Source organism: Chlamydotis macqueenii, chromosome 5 (assembly GCF_036417535.1).
Source record: "Chlamydotis macqueenii isolate bChlMac1 chromosome 5, bChlMac1.mat, whole genome shotgun sequence".
NCBI classification, from domain to species: Eukaryota; Metazoa; Chordata; class Aves; order Otidiformes; family Otididae; genus Chlamydotis; species Chlamydotis macqueenii.
In genome coordinates, this window is record NC_141560.1 from 37,034,236 (window position 1) to 37,055,026 (window position 20,791).

The window sequence follows — 20,791 nt, forward strand, 5'->3', positions numbered from 1 at the left end:
CCACAAGAGCGGGCAGGCAGAGGCAACTGCTGCTGGGAGAGAAGGTTTACCTTAACACGGGGGTTACCAGAGAGAGAGGGTGAGCTCCATTCAGGGCACAGAGGCTGCCTCTCCTGGGTGCAGCAAGAGCTGTGGTAGAGAGATGGGACATGACTACAGGAGGATGGAAACACGGGAACAGCCCCATGTCTTCTAAACCCTCCCCAACCTCCCGCCATTCGCAACCACCACAGCGCCCGTTGGGGGCGGCCCGGCCCGGCTGGCAGAGGGCGCGCGCGCTCAGCGCTTCCCGCCCCGCCCCCGTCCCCGTCCCGTCGGGCGCCCGGCGCTGCCTCGGCGGCGGCTGCGGGGGCGGTTCCGCGCCTGCGCGGCTCTGCCGGGCGGGGCCTGGCGGCCGGTGCTGGGAGCGAGCGGGCGAGAGGGCGGGGTCGGGCCGGGCTGGGATCGGCGGCGGCTGCGCAGCTTTGCGGGGGCTGTGGCCCGGTGGCTCCGCGGGCTCGGCGGGGAGGCGCCGCGGGGTGCGGGCGGCCGTGACTTCCAGACGGTGGCTGGGCCGGAGCGTGTCAGCGGCGGCGAGGGAAGGACGGTGAGCACAGCCCCCGTTCCCGCGCCGGGCGTACGAGCAACAGGTCCCGCCGCGGAGCCGCCAGCCTTGGCTCGCCGGGGAGTCTCCCCCGCGGCCACAGCACCCGCACAGGCCTGGGGGTCCAGCCGGGCCGGGGCCGAACAGGGCGACGGGGCCGGGCCGAGGTCGAGCGGGACGGCGGGGCCGAACTAAACTGGGCGGCTCTCAGGGGACCGCCTCGGTCCCCACGACCTGCCGGGCGACGGCCCGGGCTGTGCCTCGGCCAGGAGGGGCGGCCCTGCCCGCCGCGGCTACAGGTGCCGGCGCCGCTGCCGGGAGCGTGGGGGGCGGGGGGCGCCCGGCGGGCTCCTGCGGCTGCAGCTCCCGCGGGGGTGGCTGCCGGGCAGGCGCTGCCAGCCTAGCCCACGAGTGGTAAGAAAACCCTCCCGTGCGTGGCTGTGCGCTTTCTCTGCTCGATTATGGGGGGGTGGGGGGGGGTGTGTTTGTGTTTTAATGAGGGGAGAAACTTGAGGCTTCCCCCACCTCCGCACTTCAGACCTTCTGGCAGTTCTGCGTTTGGAAATGGTGCTTTTCTAAAGAGCTGGCTTCGTGTTGGTTTGTGAAGTTTTGCAGGGTTAAGTTGAAGTAGGCTGAATATGAGCGGTTTCCAGCGTGTTTTGCAGTCAGCGGTAGTTAACGCAGTTACTGGCTCGGAACTGCTGCGTTTTCAGAAAGCCTGCACCGACGGTGTTCTTGCGGTGGTGGTGCTTCCCGAACCGGGGGACCGAGGCTGTGGTGCGGTAGAGGCTCCACAGGCAGGCAACAAAGAACTCTCAACCTCGTTAGACGGACTGCACAGGAAATTTAAGTTAACTTGTATTTGACCCTTTTGAAAGACAGTGATATTTAAAAAAAATCTAAAATAAGAATATTCTTAGATCTGTCTCACGTGGGACAGATCCCTGAGGAACAATTTAGCGAGGAATATTAATGAGGTAAATGTCAGCTAGTGCAGTGAGGGTTTTTTCTTTTAAAAAGGTGATTCTTAAAGCCTCTACAATTGAATTATTTTGGCATAAACTAGCTCCGTAGATCACTTACTAGAACAAAATACTTGCATTCTGTGGAAGTTGTGATCTATCAATGGCTGCAGTTAAACTTGTAAGAAGTGATTGGTGGTGTTTTTTTTTCTCTAAGTGCCTGTTGCTCCTGTACACAGCTTCGTATGCCTTAAAGAGATCTGTCTGTCTTTGTGGAGGATTGAGGTGTTTTTTCCTGAATTTGTCAAAAATAGGATGTCTTTGTGAATTGTCTTTAATTAGGCATCCGAGTCTGCAATCTTCTGGTTTTAATCAATCTCCTCTGAATTATCACAAACAGTACAACTTTTTTTCTTGTAATCATCTTAGAGCTGTTATCACAAATATAGGTGTCCAACACTTTAGATTCTATCTGTTTTGTACACATGTGAACTGTTTTCCAACATGCAGTGATCCAAAGAAATTCAGTATTTCACATGTTAAAAGCCTAACTAGTGGCTAGTATTGTACATGGTTTAACGAGGCATCAAATATTTATATTGCAGGACTTTATGAAGGCAGCATACTACAACGTTAATTAACATTACTCTTAATAAAGTTATACTGAGTTAAATGTTAATACGTGATCCTTAACTCTTTTCAAAGTAGTTGTTTCAGATTTTACATCCTTCCGGTGTGTGTCATTTTGCCTTGCGATGTGTGGAATAGCAGTGGATAGTAATTTTTGCTATATAGAATTAAGTGATGGGAGTTTTACTTAGTTTTTATTGAAGTTCCTTTCAAAAGGTTTGAACTTGCTGAGAAACGTAAATAAAACTGTTTCTTCACTAGAGGATTTAGCCACCTTAGGAATCTGCAGGAGGTAGTGAGGCCATTGAGGAAGTGTCGAGCATCTTTTATTACCACAGCCGTATGTGATGTGAAGTAGTAAAAATGCAGTGAAGAGGTTAGCGTTCATACCAAGGATTATGGACACAGAAAACTTGACGTAGTCTTAAGTTCATATGCAAACGTATCATTTCCCATGTAAATAATTATATTTTCATAACACTTCCATGTGCTGCTTTTTAATTAAAATCTCTTGCTATAGTTTGAAGTTGCGGATTGTAAAAAAAACATGCAGCATTTTTAGATGCAAATTATGTCTCCTCAAAGACTAGATCTTAACATAAAATGCTAACAGTTGTAACTGCCTGTTTCAGCTACTCATTTTTTTTCCCCCCACTTTACACTTTTGATTAAGTGCATTCCTGTTAGTGTTAGGTTTTTAGAACACTGAAGGTTAGGATTTCAAACAGGTACTCCTTAGGCAGCAAGATTTGTATTTGTGTTCATATGTCATGTTTAAAATTCTTAAATGTTCTAGCAACTGTCTTTTTTTTAACATACTTTCTTAATGTGATGGGTAGTGTTGTAGAAAGGCTTGACGTTACAGTATTTGGAACGCTAGAGTAATTACTACTTTGGTCATTTGTCAGAAAACCTCAAGACTTTTTGTAAATATTAATTAAATACTGCTGTATTGTTTTCCTTTTATTAACGGGCAAAGAGCAGCATTTGTGTATTTGAAAAGGTTTGTGATAGAAAACTCATTTGATGGAAACAGTTTATACTGTGGTTTAAAATCAGGTATGCTGGCAAAATGGTTTTTCTAGTGTAATTATCTACTTCGGAGTTTTCTTCAATACAGCAATTCTGACAAAAGAAGTTTTCTATGTACTCCTGCTCCTTTCCACATTCCTAATGTAGCTACATGACAAAACATTTTAATTATAGTTCAGACTAAAGTATGAAGCAGAACTCTAAACCAAAAGAGGAAATTCTAACTACATAAATAGTTCATATACCAGGCTATTTTAATGTAACTTTGGGGGTTTGGTTTTTGTGTGGTGTGTTTTTTGTTTGTTTTGTTTTGTTGGTTTTTTTTTTTTTTAAACTAGAGGTGATAAACTCTGTATGTCTGTTGGTAAAGACTTGTTTTATACTGCAAGTGTCTTAATTGCATACTAATACATACTGTGTGGGAAGAAAAAAATGCTCTAACTCTCAAAGCTTGCATCAGTTAAATTGGGAAGCAGAGTTACCATTGGTAATGCACAGTTGTACAAGGAATGCTTCTATTCTGTGAAGAGGAAACGCAGAAAGGCCTGATCTTGCACACTTCTTTTTTGGCAGAAAAAGGATGTGATGTTGCATTTCTTTAGATAGGAGAACAGTTTGAGTAGTTTGAGTACCTGCCCAGTATGTTGAGATTTGGGTTCAATTTTCTCTGCTTTTTAGGTGAACTTGAAACCCTCATCTGTCAGTTCCCAAAGGGAATGCTTTAACTGCCAGGCCACTTGAGTGTTTGGGTTTGAGGTGCTTCCAGACACCAGCCAGTTTTGTTCTTGGAGGAGCGATAGTCACTTGGGAAGGGAATTAATAGGGTATGTAGCCCAAAGACAGACAGGCTGGCAAGAAGTATGATCAAGTAGAAACTGATGATTTGAACCCAGGTCTCCTTGTTACAGGCCAAATGTTGAAAGAGTGGGTGAAAGGGATTTTCCCCTCTCTCCCCCACCCCCCCCACACCCAGCATGGTGTGAAATTCTGGACACTTAAACCTCTGATCTTTATGTTTGTTTTTGGCTGACTTGGCCGGTTCCTACTCATGTTGAGTATTAGACGTTTGAACAGCATCTGTAATGTGCCCATTGAATTGTAGAGCGGAGCTTGGTTGCTTGTCTGTGGGTTGTAGAGTCTAATAGGTTGCACAGTGTTCAGATTCTCTTGTGGATCTAATTCTACTTTCTTATAAGATGCCAAATAATTATATATATTATATAATTATATATAAGATGCCAAATATACAAAAATGTAATTGTTTCAACATACCTATATTTATCTGTTATATAAAGATCACTTCAATCCCTTGTGTTTCCTTAAGTGATTTGCCTGTTGCATCATGTATGTGTTCTGGTTGGCCGTAATTGCTTTCCAAAGAAAAATAATGAGTAAGAAATAGTTAATATGATTTTTTTGGTTAATGTTTTTGATACTTCATTTTGCCTTTAGTCCTTCACCTTCTAAATTTCTTCCCGAGCATTAGAGAAAAGGCCTGATAGTTTGTGCGTGTGACAGTGCAGCTCATCGTTGTTAATCATAAACTTTAATATCTGAATTCACTATACTTTATCAGCATAGAAAATAAACTCCACATCTTCCACAAAGTTCTAACAAAAGAATAGATGATATAATAGAAATTCTGGAAAAAAAATTAGTAAAAATAAGATGGAAACCAAACCTTAAGTTTCATTCTTGTCTGGCATCAGGATTCATCTTCTGCGGAGACTGTTGGAAAGTCGTACTTGGTTATTTGACCATAACAGGTGATTCAGAAGGCTCTCAGATGTGAGGTTTCTTTGGGAGGGGAGGAAAGTAGTTTAGAACCAGGAAAGATTTCTGGTAAGGATATATTAAAAGTGACAGGAAAGCTATGCGATCTTTTACAAAAGGAGTACTCAAGTATGGTAATAGTCAGTATGTTGGCATCTAAAGCAGATACCTGTGTATGTGCATCAACCATTATATGAACAGTCAGTGTGAATTGTCTTATTTTCATTGTGTGAAGTTGTTCAGTGTTATTATCAAGCTCTCTAGAAAGTTGAATTCAGCAGAACTAAAAGCCTTTGATAACTGGGAGGTGCCAGTGCAACCTTAGCAACTGCCCTTTGACCTGGCAATGGTGCTGGGAGGTGGCTGTATGCATTCCGATTCTGTTTCCAAGGATAAGTGCACATTTTTAAAATCAGGAAGGAGAGACTGGAAAAGAATTATTCATTTAGGTACCAGTGGTGTTGACTAGAGTTCTGAGTACAAACGTGTGTGATCAAAGGAGGACAGTGTATACTAGTGCCTAAAAGAGTCACTTCTCATTTCAGCAGTGTATTATGAAGATTGCCAGTGATATATGTGAGCTGTTGCTAGCAGTGTGATGGCACAGGAAAGACTTGCGTTTAATGAGGTGTATACAAAAGAGTAGTGAGACTTAAAAAATCCGCCTTGTTCAAGGCTGAAGGCAGGTAAAATATAACTGGTATGATGCCATGGTGAAAACGCTATCGAGAGAAATGACTTTGCTTGTGATGTTTCCCATCACCTGTCTGTTTCGCTGGAGCCAAGTCTTCAACTTCTTCAACACAGCAGATGTGATAACTTTTTCTATAGAATGTGATACTTCTGTGCAGAAAGCTGACTTGACCTTAATATCAATCAGATCATGCAGTGTCCTTGCAGTGTCGTGGTTGAGGAGTAGTGGTCACTCTTGTTTGTCTTGTTTTATCAAATTCTCATTGGCTGGTCAGCTACTGTTAATGAAACTTGAGATAGAGTAATCATGGATTAATGCAGTCCATGTTGACTAAGAAAATTAAATTTGTGTTTGTAGAAGAACTGTGTTACAGATAACTGCGTTGTGCGCCATAGACATTAACTGCATGTCTTGTACTGGCTAAAAGAAAGTCTTGCTAATTCCTTGGCTATGTCCTATTTTGTAAATTTTCTCTCATCTCTGAAGGCAAAGCTTATGCTTTTGGATTAAGCATCCAGAGATTTCACTTGAAAGTTTGGATTGTATTGTTTTCTATTATATTGATTGTACAACTTATGTATGTTTGTCCTTGTTTTCAGAGAGCAAATCTCTTTCTCTTAGTATCTGAAAGGGCATATGACGCCAGCAGGCAAACTTAGTCCTGTGTTAGTGGGAGAATGTGGCCTTAGCGGAAATCACGTGCTTTCTGCAGAATCAGTGCCTGTAGGATCAAGTGGTGATGGATTGCTTAGTGCCACTCTGTGGTGGCATTTACATTTTGTTTGAACAGTATTAGAAGTTCTCAAATGCAGGAGAGAAGGGAAGAGAGTTGAAATTGAACTGGGTATATGTATTTAAAGGTGGTGATTGTTGGTTTTAGGATAATTAAAACTAACATAATGTACAAGCTTTTACCATCTCATTTTTTGTCCAGTAATAAAGATGTATTCTAAATTAGTAACCTAATTACTTAAAGGGAGGAATTAGCACAGTGTCTTAGAGTAAAGTGAGGTAAAAGCTGATCAGCTCAGCATTGTCTTGTTGGGCTGACTGAGTAAATGACTTATGAGCCCAGCAGTATTTTATTTTATTTGGAGCAGTAGAATAACCTGTTTCACATCTCTATTTTTTTAAGAGTATAAACAGCACTAAAAATCTATTTGAGCCTAAGTTCTTGTTAACTTTGTAGACTCCCTTTCTACTGAATTGTCACTTTGGTTCTTGCCTGTTCACTTCCTGACAAAGCCTGCTGCTTTAAGCCAATGTGATGAGGGCTGGCTAGAGCTCTGAAGAGGCCGCTTACCTGGCTTCGGTGGAAAGAGGAGGAAGGTGGCAATCTGGGGATTCTGCAGCTTCTACTATTTACCCTACTTAAATTTCTTCTTTCTTCATTGGCTCATCAAGTAAGATGAAAAGATTAAGGACTGAAAGTGTATCCCAAGGAAAGCTGGTAATCCAAAGGTAAATGTCTCTTGTCCTTCCTTCCAAAACAAAAAATCCTGAGGATAGTTTTAAGATAACAGAACAGGCAAAAAGCTATTGAACACTGGCTATTTTGACATAGTTTCTGTATCATTACTTTCTTTATGCTTTTTGCCAATTTTCAAGTAAGGAGAAGTCAAAATAAAGTGCAACAAAGAGCTATTTCTTCTTTACTGAAAAAGAGAACTCTGCATCTGCTTATATGATGTTTTGAAGCAGCAGTTAAGACTTGTTTTGGCTTATTGCTTAGGAAGCGATTTTTAGGTTGAACTATTTATTTTTTATATCAATGTCTTGTTTAGCAAACTTATTGCTATTAGGGAGTAGTCATATGATCAATTTTGAATACTCATTATTTTTCCTTAGATCTTTCCTGGTTTAGTATGCCTTTCTAAACTTTTGGTGCTGATTTTTTTTTTTTGGCAACTTTTCTGTTACACATTTTCTTGCATTCTTTCCTTCTGCAGACCTTCAGACATGAGTTTTCCTCAGAGCTGAGTCTCAAAATGGCAAGGATGAACAACATTGGATTGTGGAGGCAACTAATATCAGCCTGTTCAAAAAAGGGGTTATACAGATTCCGAGACAGCGGATCCATTGACAGATGGATTTAATGGTCCATAATTGAGTAGTCAGGGATATACCATCCAATGTCCTTCAGCAGTTGAACTTGTGGATGCACAAGTTACACCTAAACAGCATATCTGGTTGCCACTGTCAGAGTTCTGGGCTTGATGGACCACTGGTCTGACTCCTTAGGGCATTCTGTGTTATCCCAAACAACCAGAAACCATCTTTTACACTATACTGAAATTTGTTCCATAGAAGTGTGGGAGATTATGCCAACTGGATGTTGTGCTGTACTGCACTACAAGTGTGTAACAAGCTGATGGGGAGATTGTTTTTTAACAAGGGGAGCTGAAGAGCTGGAACATTCCAGCAAGGGATTAAGAAAATAATATAACAACAGTATAATAGTACAATAACTGTGAATTCCTGTGTACAAATGTGTCATATTTGGTCTCTTTTGGGATGCTGTGTTGATGGCTCAGTTTTGGTCAGTGGACAATGTGCAAAGCTAGGTGGGGCCCACTGTTACAAATGCATCTGCATGATGCTGACTTGAAGTTTATATTATGTACTTTTTTGGAAAAGCAAAAGAATCTTAGAAGCTAAAAACGGCAGTTAAAGGTGAGTGAAAGGGAGCAATCTGCAGAAGTGAACAGTTAGGCCTGCTTACTAGGTACAAGCTCTTTTTGAAGCCTTGAATGTGGTTTGTATGCATGATCAGTGGTGGTTCTTAATTTATAGACCTTATATGAAGTAAAGTGTTTTATGTGTTTAATCCTAATGAAAAGTACTAGGGGGATAACTGCATAGTGCAAATTTCAATTATTTTACTTGTTAAGATTTTACAAAACATATTAGCTTGTATAAAATCTGAAATACCACTTCTGTAGTAGTAAAGTATTAAATGTTTGCATATATGTTTTTTTTAAATTTAACAACTTGAGTTTCAAACTTGAATTTATGTATACTTCATCCCCTAAGCAAGTTTCTGACTTCTGTTGGTGAGAACTTCATACACTTTCTCCATCTGTCAATATTTTTAAAGTCTTTTCTATACAAATATTTAATGAATGCAGCTGCATACCTAAGAGGCTGGGTAGTAAATGTAGGCTAGTTTGTGTTCCTTCTCAAGTGCACACTTGTGTCAAATCTTAGAAAGATATTGAATGCTATTCTTTTGGTATTACGTGTGTTAGTGCTGCTTGTAACTTCTGTAGTTGGGACTTTATTTGATAATTAAAATTCTATGCAAAACCTCAGATCTGGGTTTCTTAAAGCTAATTTGAGTTTGAGTATTCTGCCTGTAAGGTATGTAATATGACTAATCATTGCCTGTGAAACTTAATTACTAATTGTTTAACAGTTTAAATTGTGCTTTTGACACTTTTTGGCAAGAGCATGTTGGTTTTATTCTTGGATAGATTTGTGACAAGTTGCACATCTCATTCTGATTACTTTAGAAGAAATTTAGATTGCAACTATAGCTCTGGGAAATCTTGCCAGATTTGGTGATGTCAGGTTTTTACATTTCCCTGCTCAGCTCCCCTGCTCTAGTTCATCATTTGCAGAATTAGCAGAAGTGCTTGTTCCTTAGTCGTTTCAGTTCATAGTGTAATATCTGAGGGAGAGAACCCAAACTAAGGTGCTAGTCTTAGCACTGAAGTGGCTGAGATGTCAGCACACATTCCCTTCTGCCAGCTCCACTTTTGGGGTCAGTGACTTCTGATTGGAGCAGACCCTACAGCTGAGGATAGTAACTTAATCTGCTACAACAAGATTTGCTAGAGCTTGTCTATCAACATCTTTAATTTAAGCTTGCTGTCCCTTCAGCTCAGCCTTTTATGCAGCCTTATTTTCTTCTTTATTTGAAAAAAAAAAAAAAAAAAAAAAACAAACCCCAAGAAGTAATAATTGACCTTATTTGATGATCTCTTTGCCAAAAATTCCATGTCTAACTTCTGACTTGTACTTTGAGAAACCCGTAAACAATAAAGTGTGTAATTGGTGACCATTACACCATTGCAGGTATCGAGGATTTGTATATCATTATATTAGTATATTCTTACCTGTATGTTTCTGAAAAATTTTATTTAGCAGGTAAAACTTGCACTGGCTTTGGTTTCCAGACCTGCAGTGTAGAATTATCCAGAAATGCACTTTATGAATTCAATATGCACAGCCACAGAGCGTGCAGAACCAAAAAGCAAAATAGAGACATTGGTTAAAAAAAGGTAAAACCTGTTACTCAAAGTAAGACTCTGAAATAATGTGCATGGGAGCTATTGGAGTGGGTGCTTGAAGTTTAGAGGAATAAGAAAGCATTGGAAGTATGTTAGTGCGTTTAGCTTGTTAAAACTTAAAGTTCTCTAATGAATACCCCATTGCTTGTATTCAGAATTCCAGAACTGATCTTGAAAGAATATAGGTGCATACTTAGAATGATCTGAGTTAGTGGAGCATGAAGATACTCGTAAATCTCATTGACCTCAAATAATAGATTCTGATTTCAATGCTTAGTTTAAGTTTGTTTGGTTTTTTTTTTTTTTTTTTCTGGAACTCAGCATATTTTTAATCTGCAAATGTTGACTAAATATCTGGAAATAGTTATATCTCTTCTCATAAATGTAGAGGTCATCAAGAACAAAAAGGTTGAGTGCTGATTCTGTTGCGTGTTCTTCTCTAGATAAATTGGAGTAAATATTTTTATCTTCTAATAGAAAATGTTATTTGACTTCAGGTTGAAAATATATCCCAGATAGATAAGCATCCAACCAATTGATCAATTGGAAAAGGGCATGTGAAGCTTTCGGTTCAAATTTCAAAACTCCTAGAAGTTGTGGGTGAAGTCTGATCATCTGTCAGCTACCTAAACTTTCCTGGTTATGCTCTATTATTTCCTCTCTGCAAAAATGAATTTTCTTATTGCAGGCATTGTAGCCATGGTAGTACTGGAACAGAATTCTCTGCCTGCATTGCTGAGATGATTTGCAGTCTCTGGGGACAAGAGAACTACAACTCCTCTCAAACACTTTCTTTACATTGAGCAGAATAAAACAATTTTATTTAACAGAGTATCTCTGGTAAACAGATAGGTCAGAAGGACAAAATGGTTGCTTTGATTTCAAAAGCTGTCAATTTCTGCAGCTTTGAAGTGAAGACTGTAGACTTGACTTGGAAAACTGAATATATTATTGACAGTATTTGGGTTCCTGGGTGATAAGTCTGTTGTTTTGACTGACAATCACTAATGGCTGCTGTATTGATTATTTTCAAATGGATTTAAGGTGTAACCTGACCTAAATTGCATTGTAATAATTCAGTTTGAAGTGACAAAACAGAAATAATGAACAATAGATAATCTACATCCCAAAACTTGTTTCCTAAGTAGCCAGTGGTAAAACGTAGTGATAAAATTTAGAAACTCCATCAAGACTCAGAGAAAATCAGATATACTTGCTTTATTTGCCTCACTAATGTAGTTGGTTGATTTCACACTAAAGATTAAACCCAGTGACCAGACTTGCAAGGTGATTGCTGTGAGTAATTAGCATGGGAGCAGTGTTGCAGCTCTTGTTCAGGAGGTCAGTATTTTTCTGACAGTATTTGAAAAAGTGGTAGCTATTTTATATGCTCAGGTTCCAAACAAAATGGTGAAGGCACTGTAGTGTTTCTGGCTTCTTCTGGAAAAGTCTCTGTGGTTTTTTTTTTTCTTTGGGTTTTTTTTTTGTCTTCTGATTAAAAAATCTCAATATTAAATGCTTCCTTAGGGCAAGAACCTGTGTTCTCACTCCGCAAAATTAGAAACCATAATCTTGGAACCTTGCTGCTTCCCCCCGCCCCCACCCCCCCCCCCCCCCCCCCCCCCCCGCCCCATCATCATACAGTACATCAGTACATGTAATGAGTGCTCAGAGGGATGGTGGAAAAAAAAGTAATGTACAGAGCTGCTAATGAAAACCTCTGTCTGTGAGACATTAGTACAGTCATTAGAGGAGCTGCTTTCAAGTGAGGTACCAGTGCTGTTCACAGTGTACCTGCTGGGTTAGAAGTTGGGCTAACCTGTTGGGCTTTTTAGAAAACTAATAGTGCTTCATATCTGTGCCTACCCTCTCTTGATCTCTAGTCTTAGAGGAACTGTAAGCCATGAAAACTTGCTTTTGTGCATCTGACAAATGGAAAATATAGAACTGCAGCATCTGCTGATACTTTTTGAACTTCCTGACTGTAGCAAAATTAAAATATTTCCAAAACTGATTTTGCTTTTCTAGAATGTGACAGTGCAATTCTCAGTTAAAATGCTATATTAATAGTATTTTCAGTCTACCCAGTTTTGCCTGGAAGACTGTATTAAGTGGCTTCATAATTAGACTGTATGGTGTCTGGAGGAACAACAATTGCATGTTCTAGAGAGTAAAAGAATTGAAGGATGGTGCCCAGACAGTAGCCCACCACCTGGCCAGGACCCTGCAGAGCCATACTGCGGGATGCACTGGAATGTCAGGGAGGGAGCAATCTGTTGTCTGAGAGCCCTGTTCTCTTTGCTTGTGATTAAAATGCAGGTATTAGAGCTCATAAGTTGTCAAGAACTTGAAGCGCCTGGTTAACATAGCAGAGACAGAAATTAAATTCTGCATGGCTTATTAATTTCAGGCCACTGCCTGTTGTACTGGACCCAAGGACTTCACAGTGTCACTTGATTTTTGTGTGTGTGTGTCTCTGTCTTGTCCTCTAAACTCCTATCTGCAGGCTTTGCTGTTATGCAGAGTTTCCCAGTCTCTTACTGCTGACTAGGAATGTTGACTAAAATATTTTTATTGCAAATATAAAACACTGACAACAAGTAATTTAAAATAGTCTGCAACAAGTCAGACGTCAAGAAAATACTGCTTAAATAGTAGTTTTATTTACATTGGGTGATGTTATTGGATTGCATTCTGATTGATGCTGTAATTCTTATTTTTTGCCAGAGTCCAAAAGCTCCCATTTGTAAGTGGGACCCCAAAATCCTAATCCTAGTCCTAAATCCATGTTTGTAAAGTTTTTATGAAGTTGAGAAAGCAGATGGCAGTGAATGCTATCTTGATTTCTGTCTGACATGCAGAGCAAGCACGTCTGTTTGTTACCTTTGGGTACTTCTCTGTTCTGGAATCATTTGTTGCTGATCACACAGAACTGTTCTGGAGTGATTTTGGATTTTTTTTGTTCTTTCACTTAAACATATGAGCACATGGAATTTTCTTGTACATGTTTTGTCTGATTTTTTTAAAGGTATAGAGTGGCTCTTCTGTACCCAGTAAGAGTTGGTAACAATTTAGCTTTTAAAAATCTGTAACTTATCAAAAACTGTAATCGTTTTGGTGATGAAGAAAGACCACTGTTTTATCTCACATTAGAGCTTTTTGCTACTGGGAATGGGAGATATCTATCTCCTGGGTTTGTTTTCTGCCATTCTGTTTCTACCACTAAGCTGGCTCACGGAGATCTCTAGTGATGCCAGAGTAAAATAAGTGAGGAAAGGGGTTTGGAATAAGGTGAAGGATGTCTCCGTCTTGCAGAATCATATCCTAAGCTCAAGTGGGAAAACTGATAGGAAGAAGTAGAGGCTGTAACTCAAGATTTTTGAGAGACGTGGATATATGTGTGTGTTGAGGCATAGGTAGTGTGTATTGTTGCTTCCTGAAGTTTTTCACCTGTGCTGCTCCAGTGCATTGTGATGATTTGCTGCTGTGAAATCTTGAAAAGGTATCTTTAGGAACACTAGTTTTCAGTTTCAGCTGGTCAATTCTCCTCACATTGCTAGGCAAGAGAAGGACCGAGTATTTTCAAGCTTTGCAGTGACGAAGCACAGACATATAGTAACTAGAGTTCTTGCTGCCTGTCAGATGCTAGAAATGTGTATGGTTTTGGTCTGGGTGAAGTTTCTCAACTGAAGCCCCTAACTGTTTCTGAGGGTGACTGCAGTGAAGACGTAAGTGTTGTGCTGTTGTTATGGCTCTGGTACTTCACAGTGATATTCAGAGTTTTGTCTGTAAAATTTGCTGCTTTTCCTTGTTGCTTACAAGGTAGATGCACCAGACTAGATTTAGATTGTTGTAATTTCTACATGTGTAACCTTTTCAGTTTAATTTTAATCACATTTCTTAACCTGAATCAGAGAAAATACTCTTTCCTTTTTTTTCCACCCCCCTGTCATACAGAAGAAACAGTTTATCTTTCCAGTAGACCACAGTTTTCACTCTTTACTATTACCATTTGTCTGGCTTCTTTGATCTGAAAAACTTAAAGCGGTAGCTTCCCGGGCAGAGTATAGAAATGCTGATATTGGCACTGTGTCCCATATCCAGAGTGCTCTTGCTGTCTGTTCTGTCATCTTAGCCTTGCCCTTTGACACTGGATTCTGCTTTTTATACAAGCAGGGAATTTAGAGTAATTCAACTTTGCTTTTCTTTTGATTATCGCTTGAATGAAAAATTGCTCTAGTGTCTCCAGTGATGAGCTTTTCTCCATATCATTTAGTTCCAGACTCTCCCTTTTTTTTCTCCCCTTTTTCCTTCCCTGCATTATCATTCCCTTCTCTGGCGTTTCTCAGGGAAGAACAAGATCCATCCTCGACTGTAAGCAACTGCTGGTGGTGGTCTGTGGAGCAGTAATTGAAGTCTTGACACCTGTTTTTGTAACTGGGCAAGGCTGCCAGTTTTGGGGCAAAAGTGCTGAGAATATTTTAAGCTGTCCTGACAAAGACATTGATGGTGAATGTCGGTATTTGTGGCACATTGTAGTAGTCAGTTCTGCTTGGGATAACTTCGGAATTGTAATATTCTCTTCTGGAATGCTTCAATATCATAGAGTGTTCCCAATGCAGTCTTCTGCATAAGGCTGGTGTTGGATTGTTAGATTACTATTTGTCTCCACCTCTAGAGGAAAACACCTGTCTGTGTGGTGTCTGCATGAGAGGGCAGCATCCAGGATCATCATTTTCTGAAGGATTTAAAGTAATACTTCCACTTGAAAGTTCGTATTTTTACAGTTATGTAAATGTGAATTTAAAAAAGAAGCACCTTTTGCCCAGATTGTTATGGTTCTTTTTATTCAAAGGATTAGTGTAGTTGAACCTATTAAAGGCTAATTTACTGAAGGCTTTATTCTTTAACCCAAAGTAGAACTGCCAAATATGCAGCTTACATTCTTAGATAAGCTTAATTATGGGAAATTTGACTCTAGGATTTTGAATTTAATAGTCGTTTGCTCTCAGTTGGATGGCATCAGTGTGTTCTTATGAAGCTCAAACTTCTAATAAGTTTGTTCTAAAGGAGTCAATAGTATGGTTATTTTGGAATAAAGCTAAACAATGATTAGTGAAGATGCTGCTACCTATAAAGTGACTATAGATGACACTGTTTACAGTTTGTCTTTGGGATTATTTCAGGACACTGTGTTCTTACTTTCTGATTCAGAAGTACCTGATGACTGAGTTCTAAATATTGATGCAATAGAGTGTTGTGATGTTTTCTTTAAAGAGATTTGTCAGCTATGTTGGTGTAATGCATATAAACATGTTTGTATTACTGGCATGCAGAACTTGTACAGGCTTAATCTTTAGGTATTTGTTTAAGGGGTTGCGTGTGTGGTTGATTCTTCTAAATGTTGCTCAATAACTTTCTTGAATCTTAATGTTTAGTGCCCTTTTGTATAATACCTGTACAATTTACTTCACTGAGTGGTGAAATGCAAAGATATCCCGCATTCATCAGTTGCAGGTACTCTACCTCTCTTCCCATTTTCCTGTTATGAAATAACCAGATTGCTGGTTATTGCTGATCTGACATCAGCACCAGGAAGAAAACTTTCTTGTAGAGAAGTTTCGTTATCTTGCCTGCATTAGATTTTTATTTAACTTAATTTTTATGCATACTTATTTCAGGTAGAAAGGATGTCCAAATATCTTCTCTTTTCTACTTTTCTGTTGAGAAACTTGTTTCAGGTAAAGTAAGGCAAATTAGTGAATTTTGAACTTGTACAGAAAACTGGGAAGACTGGCTGTTCCTGGATTGTGATTTCAGTTTTCTCTTGCAGTTAAGTTTTATTTATTGCAGTGGGTAGTAGTAGGCAATAGGAGTTCATGGAACTAGTTTTAGTTGTCAGACACTTTAGAAAGTTCTAACAAAGTGGCAAAATTTGTGTTAGGTTTAGGTTTGGTGGTTTTGTGGGGTTTTTTGTTTTTTTTTTTGTTTGGTTTTTTTTAAAGAGTAATTGTGTATTCATTAATACAAGCCAAGTGTAAAGTGTAGGGTAACATACATTTCACTGTTTATCCTTTTCACTGGCACAGAACATTAAAGATGATTGAGAATTTTTTTGTGTGTGTGTGTAAGAAGCAAAAACTCAGTATTCAGCTGTCAATTCTCAAATTAGGGGAGGGAATGAGTTTTTAAAGATGCTGCCAAAGAAAAAGCAAATACTTCAAGTTCAAATGCTGTGTTGGAAGTTTGTTGCACTAAAAGATGTAGTCCATGATCTTAGGCAAAGAGAGATTTCTGCTGAATTTCACCTTCCTAGTTGAATTTTTGGGTTTTAGCGTGATTTGAGAGTTCTATGGAGGAACTTAGATCATTTAGCTTACCAGTGTTTTTCCCTGACTTCTATAGTCATGTTTAATATCTTAGTTCAACAGCTCAAGTGATGACATGGTTTTCTGGACAGGTTTATTGCACTACTATACACAAAAAAAGTTTGCCTCTCTTTTTACATGGAAGAGAGTCTTATATTCCTGTGAATTTATTACAATTTTCTAATGTTTTCTTAATTAAAATAACATTGCTTTAACAAGCTTTCAAAAACTGAATGTATTTTCTTTGATTTGGCAAAAGAGTTGAACTGTGAAAGATCTCTGCAGCCATAGTGCTTACATTGTTGAGTTCAGTTTGCAGAAGTGGGTATGTTCCTGTCAGGGTTTTATCTTAATTTGTGTAACTGCTGACATTAGGCCCAAGAGTCCACTTACATTTAATAGAGGAGAGAGAGAGACTGTTTTTATAAGGTACAGAAGGTCTCTAATGTTATGTCTTTATAGCCTTTGTGAAGCTTTCTTGTGCATTTGTATTATGAAGTCTAGTAATGTAGGTTATTTACAAAGCACCTAATTTTCACATCCTGTAGCAAAATTTTGATAATACTTTACGTAAAATATTTTTTTCTACAGGTTTTCCTCATGACCTATCTTTTTAAGTTACTAGATGGTATGATTTTGTTCAGTAGTCTTGCCTTATAGTGTGACCAAGGAATCAGCCTGAGTTCTTCAGTCATGGTTGGCATTGTTCCTGTAAGTTCCTGTAAGTTTAACACATCATTGTGATAAATATTGGGAAAGTTTGAAAGAAGTGTGCTTTGCAGTTTTCATCCATTTCCAAGTGGTTACTCATATGTGAAGTCCATTGTATATGTATGCCTGAGGTAGTAGTACTTTTATTTCCGTTAGTGTTTGACCCATGGGTGTACCATTTTGTGCTTTTTGCTGCAAGTACTCAGAAAATTAAGATTTATCTCTGTTATTGCGGTCAACTGAAGAAAAAAAAAAAAAGAGAGAGAAGCTTTGTCATGGATTGTCATCTTGTGTTTTTATACTATTTACACAAAGACAATAGGTTGAGAATACTACTTGAGTATCATCAAGTAATGAATGTGCAGAGATATTCAGACTACTCAGTAGGATCTCCTTTAATGCTCTTGAGACATGGGTGTTCATTTTACCATTTTTGTTTGGGAGGAAATATGCTCGAAGATAAATGCAAGTTTTGTGGTCCTTTATATCCTCTGTGTCTCAGGTCATGCCTTTTAAGAGAAACCAGTAGGTTGTTTTAACTGTCCTGTTTGCATCATCAGGAAGAGATGCAAGAGGTTGAAGGTGTGTGGTTGCCTTTTTTTTTTTTTTTGTGGTGTGGATTTTTTTTTTGGGGTTTTGTTTGAATTTTTTAGGATTAAAAGCTCTTTCAAAATCTGTAGCTGTTGATGTGATTTTTTTTTTTTTTTTTTTTTTTTTTAGGAGGTGAGGGGAAGTGGATGAATTCACAGAATATGTATGGTTCCATTGGAGTTGGGTCTCTGCTGCCAGGGAGGGAGTTTCTATTTATCTCTGTCCTGACCTCTTTACTTCCCTGGTCTCAACCACTTGTTCCTGCCCCTTGTGCCAGTCCTGTAATCTTTCAGATTTTTGTGAGCTCTTTTAGTGTGCCACTTTGACCAAAACAAACCAACCAAAAATACTTTGTAACATTCTTCAATCATGTTGAATTAAGGTGACTTAATGACAGAGAGACTTGACAAACTTTAAGAGCTATCAGAGAAGGTATTGGCTATACAACCCAGAAGTGGAAATGATAAGGGAACAGTCAAGAGAGAGTTATGAGGCTACAGTCTTTGGCAGCAGTAAATTAGCCTAGTTTAACAGTCCAAGGAATCATACTGACAGTCTCTTTTCTGGTTCTTGTCATAAATCCATGAACTGTGGGATCTCTGTTTGGAAGGATCCAAAAGTAGGGCACACTTGAAAGCCTAGTCAGCTTTGTTGTGTGCTAGCAAGTGGGAAGTTAGCTGTGCACAGACGTATGATTTCTGTGAAATCCCTGAATAAATTACTGAAATGTTCTGCAAATATTAAGTAATGTGACTGACACAATGTAAAGAAACTGCAACACTTTACAAATTCTGAATAGTTGTTTCAGTCTGCACAATTTTGAGTTCTGACTTTGCTGCTTGTCTTCTACTTCTCTGGAGTGAGAAACGTTACAGCAGATTTCAGACACAGATTCACTTGAGCATAATCCTTCTCTGCAGACTCTGACTGTAACCAATTATTTCTTTGGGGATATATTCATCGTAGCTATCCATTGCATTTTTCTTTCTTCTATGGTGGCAAGGGCTTCTGTTGTCTTCAACAGGACATCTCAGCATAGTAGGAATAGTAAATGGGTGTTGTGGAGGAAACTGACGTACACTCGTGGCTGGTCTGCCTTGCTTACAGTGTCCTCCAGGAAAAGCAATTACAGATATGTTAATTTGAAAGAGGAAATCTTAGAGAATTATGCCCATGAAGTGAAAATCCTTCAGAAGAAAACTTCTAAAATATATGCAGCGATTTTTAAGGGGTTTGTTCAGTGGAACAGTAACCACAATTTGAGTTTAGGAGTGAAAAACTAGTGACGTCAGAGACCTGAGTATCTAAAATAGTTTGTGGGTTGGGGTATTTTTTTCTATATAAATAACTAGAGAAGTCCTCAAATGAAATGTGGTTGTTCTGAGTTTGTGGTGCATAAGTGACTGAGTTCTGTGAAGTGCAGAGATAATCAGTCATACAATTTAGTGTTTTATATTGAGAAGTCTCAACTCATTTTTGTGGTCAGAAAAAAAAAATGTCAGAAGATCCTTATCCCCTTCTCCCCCACATAGCTATGAGTAATATAGTGATGAAGCTAATCAGGTTAAATCATTAAGGACAATAATTAAAAAAAAAAATCACTTTACTGTCACCCATTCAGATAATATTATAAAAAGAGTTGAAAAGAGACCCTAAGGAGGAACACCACATAAGAGAGGCTGGCACATATATCTTTGTTATATGATGCTGTGAGACTTTACTTTTTGAACTTGGCAAAGCCTATAGCTCAATCGCATGAGGTTGAAAGACAGTCTTCATTCCTATATCTAGCCTCTTTGAAGACTGTTGAATTAGATAGCTAATGATTCAGCATTTTTGGATGAAAGCCTGTGAGGAATATCTTTTTCTTTAGATGATGTTTCTAAATGTGTTTATTTGATTTAGCAAGTATTGGGATATTAAAATGTAAGTAAGGAAGAAATTTCTTTGCCAAAATATTGTAAATATGGCTTAAGAACAGCTTGCTATGGGGGACTAAACTAATGCCATTTTCTATAAATTTAAATGTCAGATTAGATGTAAATTATGGAACATCATATCTTCAATTTAATTTGGGATTAGTATAGTTTTGGTTCAGTCACCTCTTCAAAGTGAAAATGTCATTTACTCAGCAAACATTCATGAGTACCACTGTTTTACATAGTGAAGCAATGGCAAGTATTGACATTAATGCTAAAAAATACAGGAATTAAAATGAGACCAGAGTCCAACAGTCCAAGCCAAAAAGGATCCAATTTGAAGGGAGTGGGGAAATCTTATTAGAACTAAAACAACAGCAGTATTTTTAATTTCACAGGGAATATAACCACTGTTTAAAACAAGGACAGGCATGTTTACTTTTAAGACAATGAAATCTGAAGTCTTAGCTGTCTGTGAATAGGTGATAAGAAATGACTGTCTTGTTATGCTTCTGGGTGTCCTGTGAGATCTGTTAACAATCCCTGGAATTCCAGGAATTTCTTTACTCTTCATTTGTTATGCTTCAAGGTTTCTAAGTGTTTGGAATAACTGCTAAATTAAGGTAATTCTTTTTTTCTTTCACTATTTTAGCATCTTTTCATTGCAGCCGTTATACACCCATGTTATCCACTCATATCTATGTATAAAATAAATGTTTCTTGTTCACAGGGATTGTTGCTGCTAAAGACTTGATTAGAGCCGAGTATTCAAATGTATGCATAGTTGTAGCCTATTAATCTAAGCCGTAGTGGGATGCTGGGGTAGTAAATCTGTGGACTGGTTTGGGGTAATGTGAGTGTCAGACCGTTTAATGAGCTGTAGCCTTGGTTGTTTCTGTGGGCTACTTTTTGAACCTCAGCATGTTTCTCTTTTTCAGGTTTTCATTAATTGGTGCAGAGACTGCCCTCTGCTGTGCTCTTCACCTACAGTAGAATTTAGGTCTTGTCAGCACCAGGAGTTGCTCATAAGTGTTCAAAAAGCATTAAACTATGTCAGAGTTTTATTGATGATACAGATGGCAAAATACCAAAGAGTTAAATACTGTATTATTGAACTTAAAAATATGCTTAAATGACCTTTGCAAAATTCTTCAGTTTTTCTATCTAGATATGATTTTTATTAGTGAGCTTCTTGAAGCCTACTCTGATTTATTTCTGTTGTCATTCCCTCTCCCC

The 20,791-nt window shown here is 38.9% G+C and overlaps 1 protein-coding gene across 4 annotated transcripts in view; it reads left to right on the top strand.

The window, feature by feature from the left end:
• The first annotated feature begins 453 nt into the window (after positions 1 to 453).
• The window catches only part of PALS1 (protein associated with LIN7 1, MAGUK p55 family member), a 57,219-nt gene continuing 36,881 nt past the window's right edge, over positions 454 to 20,791 (top strand). For 3 of the 4 annotated variants that reach the window (XM_086749540.1, XM_086749542.1, XM_086749544.1), the window contains exon 1: positions 454 to 586. The gene's annotated coding sequence lies outside the window, so the exon portion shown is untranslated. Of the gene's footprint in view, positions 587 to 7,623; positions 8,348 to 20,791 lie in introns of all 4 variants that reach the window. The other variant, XM_086749543.1, reaches the window with a different exon arrangement.